Genomic DNA, 10,478 nt, shown 5'->3' with positions numbered 1-10,478 from the left:
CCTATTATGTGTCTGCTTGTTTTCTTCTTTTAGAATGCTGACAAAATATTGGGGAAGAGTGCCTTATTAAGCAATGGTAAAGGAAGTAATGCAGATAAGGTTCAGGATAGTGATACATCCTTGTTGGTCTCTAACAAAGCTAATAAAACAGCTAAGGAAAACCATCTTGAAGACAGTGAGACAACCGCAAAGTCCTGTCTTGGTTTACTGTTCGAGTTACTGGCCGCTACCGCTTGCACAAGCTATTCAAACTCACTGTTTGAATCAATTCAGTTTCTTGAGTCTCAACTACAAGCTGAAAGACATCGATCAGTTGTGCTGCGATAAGAAGCGGAAGGACTGCGGAAGTCCCTATAGCATTCAAATGCATACTTTCTGGTGCAACAGCAAGCGTTGGAGGATTTTAGCGCCAAACAGGACAAAGCTAATAAGCTTGCTAAGCTTATTGCCAGCATGGTGGATCCCAGGATAACGTTTCTTGAGCTCTTCTGAAGTTGTTTCAGTTATGGACTTGTTTTGCTGGCGCGTTTATTTGCACTGGTGGCCAATTTTGACGGCCAGTGTATGTAATATGCTGCTTTGTTCCCTATATTTGCACTGGTGGAGAACTTTGATGCCCAGTGGATGTAATATGTGTGATAGCTGTAATAGGCTAGCGTTAGTTGCTTGCTTATTTATTTCCTTATTGTCTTGTTTACTTGTTTTCTTGTAGTCACTGCAGTTCTTTTTCCACATTTTTCTAGTGGCCACAATAACCTATTTTTGGTAACTAGGCCACAATAATCATGGCAACACACGAACTGTTGTAACCATGGGCCTCCTGCGGGACATAGGATCCATGGGCCTTCTACGGGCCGTAGGATCCATGGGCCTTCTACGGGCCGTAGGATCCATGGGCCTTCTACGGGCCGCAGGATCCATGGACTTTCTATGGGCCGTATGATCCATGGGCCTTCTACGGGGCGTATGATCCATGGGCTTTCTACGGGCCATAGGATCCATTGGTCTTCTACGGGCCGTAGGATCCATGGGCCTTCTACGGGGCGTATAATCATTTCGCCAACACATGGGCCGTACTATTCATGGACCATAATGGGCCATTAATAGGCCGTATTTGATAATGTTATGAAAATAGCCCAACGGGTTAATGGGCCACAAACGGGCCGAATGTAACCACAGGCTGAATTTGGCCTACAAACGGAACAGGCCAGTAACGGACCGTAACTAACCGAATTCTAGAAATGAGACCAAGAATAAAAGAGCCCTTAGAAGGCCGAAAGTTAACACAGGCTGGAAACGGCCGAAGGAAAAATGGGCCGTTAATGGGTATAAAGTGATGCACTGTTCATTATGGGCCAGTTCCATCTCGGCCTTTAATGGGCCCAGAGTTACAAAGGGCCTCATATGGGCCGAAAGACATCATGGGCCATACATGGGCCGGAAGTTACAGCAGGCCAGAACCATATTGGACGGCCCAGATGAAGCTACTAGGCTTAATTCTGATAGGCCGTAAACGGGCTATATATGAACAGGCCGTTAACAGGCTTTCCGTGGGTCGACTAGTTACCTTATGACGAAGTCAAATGGGCCGGCCTTTTAACCAGGATGGGCCTCTGTTGGGTCGTGCCACGTGTCGATGTATCATAGGCGCCTCCTGTCCAATGAGTGGATGCCATCTGTCCCAAAGGTGAGCCAACACATGTTTCCTATGGCCAATGAGAATTTTACACATGGAAAATCCCCATTGGTCTGGGTTTTTAACGGGTTATCGGATCCAAAACCGGACCCGATAGCTTAACGACAAACTGTTATGGTGGATTCCACGTGTCAGTTACCCTTGACGAAAACACGTCCATGACGCGCCATTTATCGTCATGGAAGTGGACACTTCCTTGATGATAATTTTGGTAATGTCATGTAACACTTCTACGACAGCATGATGTCTACTACACAACCTTCTTCTTATAGACGTTTTTGGGCCTCCAAGTGTAGAGGTTTGTAGGACAATAGCAAATTTCCCTCAAGTGGATGACCTAAGGTTTATCAATCCGTGGGAGGCGTAGGATGAAGATGGTCTCTCTCAAACAACCCTGCAACCAAATAACAAAGAGTCTCTTGTGTCCCCAACACACCCAATACAATGGTAAATTGTATAGGTGCACTAGTTCGGCGAAGAGATGGTCATACAAGTGCAATATGGATGGTAGATAAAGGTTTTTGTAATCTAAAAATATAAAGACAGCAAGGTAACTAATGATAAAAGTGAGCACAAACGGTATTGCAATGCATTGAAACAAGGCCTAGGGTTCATACTTTCACTATTGCAAGTTCCCTCAACAATAATAACATAATTGGAACATATAACCATCCCTCAACATGCAACAAAGAGTCACTCCAAGTTCACTAATAGCGAAGAACAAACGCAGAGATTATTGTAGGGTACGAAACCACCTCAAAGTTATTCTTTCTGATCGATCTATTCAAGAGTCTGTAGTAAAATAACATGAATCTATTCTTTCCGTTCAATCTATCATAGAGTTCGTATTAGAATAACACCTTAAGACACAAATCAACCAAAACCCTAATGTCACCTAGATACTCCAATGTCACCTCAAGTATCCATGGGTATGATTATACGATATGCATCACACAATCTCAGATTCATCTATTCAACCAACACAAAGAACTTCAAAGAGTGCCCCAAAGTTTCTACCGGAGATTCAAGACGAAAACGTGTGCCAACCCCTATGCATAAGTTCACGAGGTCACGGAACTTGCAAGTTGATCACCAAAACATGCATCAAGTGGATCACATGATATCCCATTGTCACCACAGATAAGCATGTTCAAGACATACATCAAGTGTTCTCAAATCCTTAAAGACTCAATCCGATAAGATAACTTCAAAGGGAAAACTCAATCCATTACAAGAGAGTAGAGGGGGAGAAACATCACAAGATCCAACTATAATAGCAAAGCTTGCGATACATCAAGATCGTACCACCTCAAGAACACAAGAGAGAGAGAGAGATCAAACACATAGCTACTGGTACATACCCTCAGCCCCGAGGGAGAACTACTCCCTCCTCATCATGGAGAGCACCGGGATGATGAAGATGGCCACCGGAGAGGGATTCCCCCCTCCGGAAGGGTGCCGAAACGGGTCTAGATTAGTTTTCGGTGGCTACAGAGGCTTCTGGCGGCGGAACTCCCGATCTATTCTATTCTCCGATGGTTTTAGGGTATATGGACATATATAGGCGAAAGAAGTCGGTCAGGTGAGCCACGAGGGGCCCATGAGGGTGGGGGCGCGCCCAGGGGATAGGACGCGCCTCCCTGCCTCGTGCCTCCCTCGAAGCTTCCCTGACGTCTACTCCAAGTCTCCTGGATTGCTTCCGTTCCAAAAATAAGTTCCGTGAAGTTTCAGGTCAATTGGACTCCATTTGATTTTCCTTTTCTGCGATACTCTAAAACAAGGAAAAAATAGAAATTGGCACTAGGCTCTAGGTTAATAGGTTAGTCCCAAAAATCATATAAAATAGCATATAAATGCATATAAAACATCCAAGGTTGTTAATATAATAGCATGGAACAACCAAATAATATAGATACGTTTGTCGGTGTGAACGACACCTATGGGATCACAAGAATCCTTACTGTGATTAGCGGGGCGCGGGGTCATGAGAAGAGCGGATCAAACAGATAGCAAATGTTTCATTTATCCAGGTTCGGGCCGCGAGGATGCGTAAAGCCCTACTCCTGCTTTGGTGGATTGTATATCTGTGTTCTTGAGCTAGCTATGGGGCGTGAGGAGCTCCAAAAAGCCAAATCCTTCCTCTGATCGCCTCGGGCCTCCTTTTACAGAAAAAAGGGGTTGCCACAGTGGCACACAAGAGGTGGAAAGGGTACAGTGATGCAAGGTTATCCCTCGCATCACATGACAAGGCGCATTTAATGCGTCTTGCTTAGGTGTCCTTGCTTTATCGGGGGCGGGGGAGAAACCTGTCTCGTCTGTCGCCGCTCCTTCTTGTGTTGACACGCGCCCTGGCCAGCGACGCCTGCGATGCCACATAGGTAGGCAGGCAGCTGAGGTGGCACAGTGGTGGATCTTCACAAAGTTCTACATGCCGCCACGTAGGTTCCTGCCCAGCTGGTTGGGTCGGCAGCTGCATGCATGCGGTGGTGGAGGTTTAGTCGGCGTGGGCCTGATGGTGGCCCTGCGGGTGTCCTCGGCAAGGGCCTTGCTGGGGCGTCTGCTGTCATCCCCGGCAAGGCGCTTGTCGGGGGCCTTGTGGTCTTCCTCAGCTGGGATCCCACCAAGGGTTGTCATCTCCTTAGTGCGTATCTGATCTTGAATGTCTTCAGAAAGATCTGCATGCCACCACGGGGATGTCTCCCGAATCCTTGCCCTTTGGGGGCAGTGGACTCAAGGGTGATTTGCTCCGTAGGCACGGGACGAGTCGCCGCGGCAAGGGTCTTGCCGGGGCTGCTAGAACTGTCTCCCGGCAAGGATCTTGCGGGGGAGTCCGCTTCGTCCCCTTTGCTCTTTGTGGTCTTGGCCTTGGCGTCGTTCTAGTTCTCTTGAGCTTCGGTCTGACCCTGGCTCACCTCCCTTGCCTTGCTTGGTGTGGTGGTATCCGCGGCTCAGACTGCCCGAACAGTTATAGGGGTACAAAAAGTGTACCCCTCTTTTTGTACACCGACATGAGCCCCCGGGGCCTGGGCCACACATAAGCGCAATGTGTTGTTGGGCTAGGCCCAAAAACGGTGCGCGGGCAGGCGGGGTGGTTTTTACCGCGGTAAGATTCTTCGCGCGCTGCGCTTCCCACGATTCCCGCGCGTGGCGCGGCGTGGGGAGGCGCGTGTGTAACACCCCGGATGTAACTTTCCCTATTTGTACTCCAACTCTTGCCGTTTCCGGCGTTAAGTTATATTTATTTCTCGGGTTCGGGTCTTTGTCTCCGTGTGTTGTTTTCGTTTTCATGCATCTCATATCATGTCATCATGTGCATTGCATTTGCATACATGTTCATCTCATGCATTCGAGCATTTTCCCCGTTGTCCGTTTTGCATTCCGGCGCTTCGTTCTCCTCCGGTGGCCATTTCTAGGTTTCTTTCGTGTGTGGGGTTTAAACATTTCCGGATTGGACCGAGACTTTCCAAGCGGCCTTGGTTTACTACCGGTAGACCGCCTATCAAGTTTCGTATCATTTGGACTTCGTTTGATACTCCAACGGTTAACCGAGGGACCGGAAAGGCCTCGTGTGTGTTGCAGCCCAACACCCCTCCAATTTGGCCCAAAACCCACCAAACTCTGCTCCATGTCCTAGAGCGTTCGATCACGATCGCGTGGCCAAAAACCGCACCTCATTTGGACTCTCCTAGCTCCACTTATGCATATAAATACACCCCCCGTTTTTCGGATCTCCTCCTCCCACGAAACCCTAAAAAGGATCCCCGCGCCGGCCGGACACGTCCGATCCAACCGGACGCATCGCCGCAGCCAATCCAGCGCCGCCACGTGTTGGGCGGACCACTTCCCCGCCGCCGCTCCCGCCGGCCCGCCCAGGCCCGAGGCGGGCCCGCTCCTGCGCCCGACCGGGCCACTCGCCGCCGCGCGCCCGAGGTCCCGTGCCGCCGCCTGCTCCGTCCCGCGCCGCCGCCTGCTCCGCCCCGCCGGCGCGCCCCCGCCGCTGCAGGCCGAGCTGCCCCGCGCAGCCGCCGCGGTCGCCTCGCCGTCCGACGACCCCGGCCCGGCTAGATCCGGCCGCCGGCCACCGGATCCGGCCGCCGGCCACCACCTCCTCCCGCCGGCTTGCTGCGTTTCTTCTTCCCGACGAACAGCTACAGTGCCCGGCCGCGCCTCGGTATCCGTGCAATCCCTAGATCTGAGAGAGAGGTTGAAATTTCGTCTAAGTCCCCAGAATTTTTACTTCATATGCACATGTTCGAGGCCCCATAACTTTGCATCCGTAGCTCCAAATTGGGCATATAGTATATCAAAGTGTTCGCCTCGACGAGTACATCATTTCATTCCATTGTATCATTTTCATTTGAGTTCATCTTGGTGCCCAAAATGCTGTTAGAAGGAGGCTTCGTGAGTTAATTGTCAGATCTGCTAGTTCATCTTAGACTTTTGTCATTTTTGCCATGATTATTGTGTGCATGCTATGCCTGTGAGTCCTTCATATGTTTTGTTAAGCATTTTGTCTTCTTTCCAGAGGTGCAACCCATGAATTTTTAGGATGTGTGTGGTGACTTGTGAAAGCTTGCAAAGTGAGGCACCCGGTAAATCTGTTTTCAGGGACTTAGTTGTTTTCACTGTCTGGGATTATTTAGTTCATGATGCCATATGTTCAGCTTGTTTCCTAGTGATCCGTGCCTCTTTTGAGGATGATCAGTAAGGGAGTTTTGTTAATCATGTTATGCTCTATCCATCCATGTCTTTGTTTGCAATTATGGAGCACCATAGCTTGAGTCAATCGAGCTCTACTTTTGCTTCGTGGTGAATCTGGGCAGATCGTCAACTCATTTGCGATTTTGCCAATGTTATTGTAGTTGATTCGTGCATGATATGCCATTGTTCTTGCCATGTCTAGCTTGTATTTTGTGCCTTCTTAATGGATGTATGCTTGCCTTGCCATGACTTGCACCGTGGTGAGTGCGTCGAGCTCGTTTACATGCCTTCGTGAGTTATATTTCAGCATGTCTCAGTTTTCACTAAGTCTGAAAACTGATTGTGTTTTAGCTATGTTCGTGTGCCCGTTAATATATTTTGTGATCCCTTTTGGCCCCAGGTCATTTTGGGACTTTTGTTAAACTTGTTGAGTAGCTCCATGCCATGTTCTTACTTGTCTTAATCAGGTCTTTTTTCATGTTGTTTTGCTACTGCGAAGAGGGCTTCGTGATCTGAAATTTCAGACAAGTGTTAATTTCACTAAGTCTGGAATCTGTTTTGCATTTGCGTTTTTGCCATGCTTGTTTGAACCTCTTAATGGATGAATTGGCCGTGGCTCAGTGCTAGTCTTTTGTTAAGCATCTTGTGTGTATCCCTGCCATGTATTTTGTTGTCTTGTTTGGTGGCTGTAGCATGTCCATCTCATTGCATTTAGGTGCCTACTTGCTGTAAATCGCAGACCGGTGTCATTCTTAAAACGCTTGCCATTTCCAAACCGTAACTCCGATTCCGGCGTTCTTTATATCGTTTTCAAGCGATTTCATCCCCTATTTCCAGTGGCACCCTTGGTTTTCCAAGTTGGGGCCAGGTTCATGCATGTCCTGTCATATCTTGCATTTTGCATCCCGCATCGCATCCCGCATAGCATATCATCATTTCATCTTATTGCTTGGTCTTGCACGTGGTTGATTGTATCCTTGTTGCTTGTTTGTCTTGTTTGGGTAGAGACGGGAGACGAGTTCGCTACCGAGGAGCCCGTTGAGTTTGCTTGTGAGGATCCAGTCAACTCTGACAACTGTGCAGGCAAGATGATCATACCCTCGAAATCACTACTATCTTTGCTATGCTAGTTTGCTCGCTCTTGCTATGCCAATGCTACGATGCCTACCTTTTGCTTTTCAGCCTCCCAATTGCCATGTTGAAACTCTAACCCACCATGTCCTAGCAAACCGTTGATTGGCTATGTTACCGCTTTGCTCAGCCCCTCTTATAGCGTTGCTAGTTGCAGGTGAAGATTGGAGGCCGTTCCTTGTTGGAACATCTTTTATTTACTTGTTGGGATATCATTATATTGCCATGTTATTTTAATGCATCTATACACTTGGTAAAGAGTGGAAGGCTCGGCCTCTTGCCTAGTGTTTTGTTCCACTCTTGCCGCCCTAGTTTCCGTCATATCGGTGTTATGTTCCCGGATTTTGCGTTCCTTACACGGTTGGGTTATAATGGGAACCCCTTGATATTTCGCCTTGATTAAAGCTTGTCCAGCAATGCCCAACCTTGGTTTTACCATTTGCCACCTAGCCTTTTCCTTTCCCTTGGGTTCTGCAGACTCAAGGGTCATCTTATTTTAACCCCCCCGGGCCAGTGCTCCTCTGAGTGTTGGTCCAAACCGTCAGCCGCCGGTGGCTACCAGGGGCAACTCTGGGCTGGCCTACCGGAAGTTTAGACAATCTGAGTGTGCCCTGAGAAAGAGATATGTGCAGCTCCTATCAGGATTTGTCGGCACATTCGGGCGGTGTTGCTGGTCTTGTTTTAACCTGTCGAAGTGTCTTGAGTTACCGAGATACCGAGTCTGATCGGAACGTCTTGGGAGGAGGTCTATTCCTTCGTTGACCGTGAGAGCTTGTCATGGGCTAAGTTGGGACTCCCCTACAGGGATTGAACTTTCGAAAGCCGTGCCCGCGGTTATGGGCAGATGGGAATTTGTTAATGTCCGGTTGTAGATAACTTAAACCTTAATTTAATTAAAATGAATCAACTGAGTGTGTTACCGTGATGGCCCCTTTCCGGCGGAGTCCGGGAAGTGGACACGGTGTTGGAGTTATGCTTGCACAGGTCGTTCTTCTAGATTCTCGGTCACGCTTTGCCTCCTCTTCTCGCTCTCCTTTGCGTATAAGTTAGCCACCATATATGCTAGTCGCTTGCTGCAGCTCCACTTATTTTACCTTACCCTTCCTATAAGCTTAAATAGTCTTGATCGCGAGGGTGCGAGATTGCTGAGTCCCTGTGACTCACAGATTCTGTAACTCCAGATGCAGGTCCAGGTGATTCCGCTCCAGGTGACGAGTACGAGCTCAAGTGGGAGTTCGTCGAGGACTCTCAGCGTTACTACGTGTCTTTTCCTGATGATCAGTAGTGGTGCCTAGTTGGGGTTCAATTCAGGGTCTTGTCGCTAGTTGGGTTTTCTTCTATTTTGGCGCCGTAGTCGGGCCATGAGTGTTTGTATGATGGATGTTATTTATGTACTTTGATGTGATGTGGCGAGTGTAAGCCAACTATGTATCTCCCCCTTTTTATTATATATTACATGGGATGTTGTAATGATTGCCTGACTTGCGACATTGCTTTCAATGCGGTTATGTCTCTAAGTCGTGCCTCGACACGTGGGAGCTATAGCCGCATCGAGGGCGTTACAAGTTGGTAATCAGAGCCTTCCCCGACCTTAGGAGCCCCATTGCTTGATCGTCTTAGCAGCCGAGTTGTGTCTAGAAAAATGTTTTGAGTCACTTAGGAATTATATATCGGAGAGCTTAGGAATTCTTTTTACTTCCCAGTCTCCTCGTCGCTCTGGTAAGGCATCCTGACGTAGAGTTTTGACTCTTCTCTTCTCAAATTTCACTAAAAAAATTTAGGATCACGCGAGTATCTTGGAATCGTTCCGATGGCTTATGATGAGAACATTGTCTTGGTGCCTCCTGTCAGGGGTTTAGTGGAAGTGTCCCGGGGAGTTGAGCTCTGAGGTGTTGTCATCATAATTTTATCGTTGCAATTCTGGAATACTTGAGATATGTTCGCCGACATCGAAAACCTCGACGCCACCCAGTACTGGGGCGGGAGTTCGGGAGTATTGCCATAACTTGTATAACGGATGCTTTTCGAAGGTTGAGGTAGATGGATTCCGAAGGTTTCTTGGTTATGTGTTGAAGGATGGATATAGCTAGATGTAGGATTTGCTAGTTTTGGTGAGATATTATGCTTCCCCTATATCCCCAACACCTGATTGCATAACCGGAAAAGTTCGGGAGTTTCATAGGTGGGAATTCTAGTAGCTCTAGTTCTTCTTCCACGGATATTGGTTTGAGATTGGGATTTCTTACCGATTATTCGTTCTTGATCCGTACCTTGTTGATTTATTTCTCTACCTTAATTCTACGTGGCTTCTCAATTTATGGATATGTGACCATTTGAAGAGGAATGCATTCGTTCATTTTGTTCGGATGTGAAGACTATATGTTGCAATTTTCATTCCGTTGGATTCAGCTTCAATATTTATCTATCAATGTGCTAATGGTGGTCAACCTCTTCAGGATGGCTCCCGCTAAGAGCACCAGTCAGAACCAGAATCAAGATCCGCCACCGCCTCCACCTCCTCCAGAGGCATGGCAAGCTGTGATGGCCGCAACCAATGCAAACACTCAGCTGATCATGCAAATTCTTCAAGAGTGCAATCAAGGCAGTCAAGGGAATCAAGGCAGCAGTCAGAGTCACTTTGCTACACTCAACCAGTTCCTTGCTAACGGGCCAAAGACTTTCAGCAATTGCGTTGAGGCAACCGATGATGACGATTGGCTTGTGGATCTGTGTAAGCATTTCGAGTGCAATAACGTCAGGCCTGAGGACTTTGTCAAGTTCGCTTCCTTCCAACTCAAAGATCAAGCTACAGAATGGTTCCAGCAGTACAAGAATTCCAGAGGTGGACGTGTTATCACTTGGGATGATTTCCGTCGAGATTTCCGAGCTCATCATATTCCGCAGAGTGTGGTTGAAAGCAAGCGTGAGGAATTCCGCAATCTGAAGCAAG

This window comes from Triticum aestivum, chromosome 6A (assembly GCF_018294505.1).
Source record: "Triticum aestivum cultivar Chinese Spring chromosome 6A, IWGSC CS RefSeq v2.1, whole genome shotgun sequence".
NCBI classification, from domain to species: Eukaryota; Viridiplantae; Streptophyta; class Magnoliopsida; order Poales; family Poaceae; genus Triticum; species Triticum aestivum.
Note: the sequence above shows the minus strand (reverse complement) of the source record.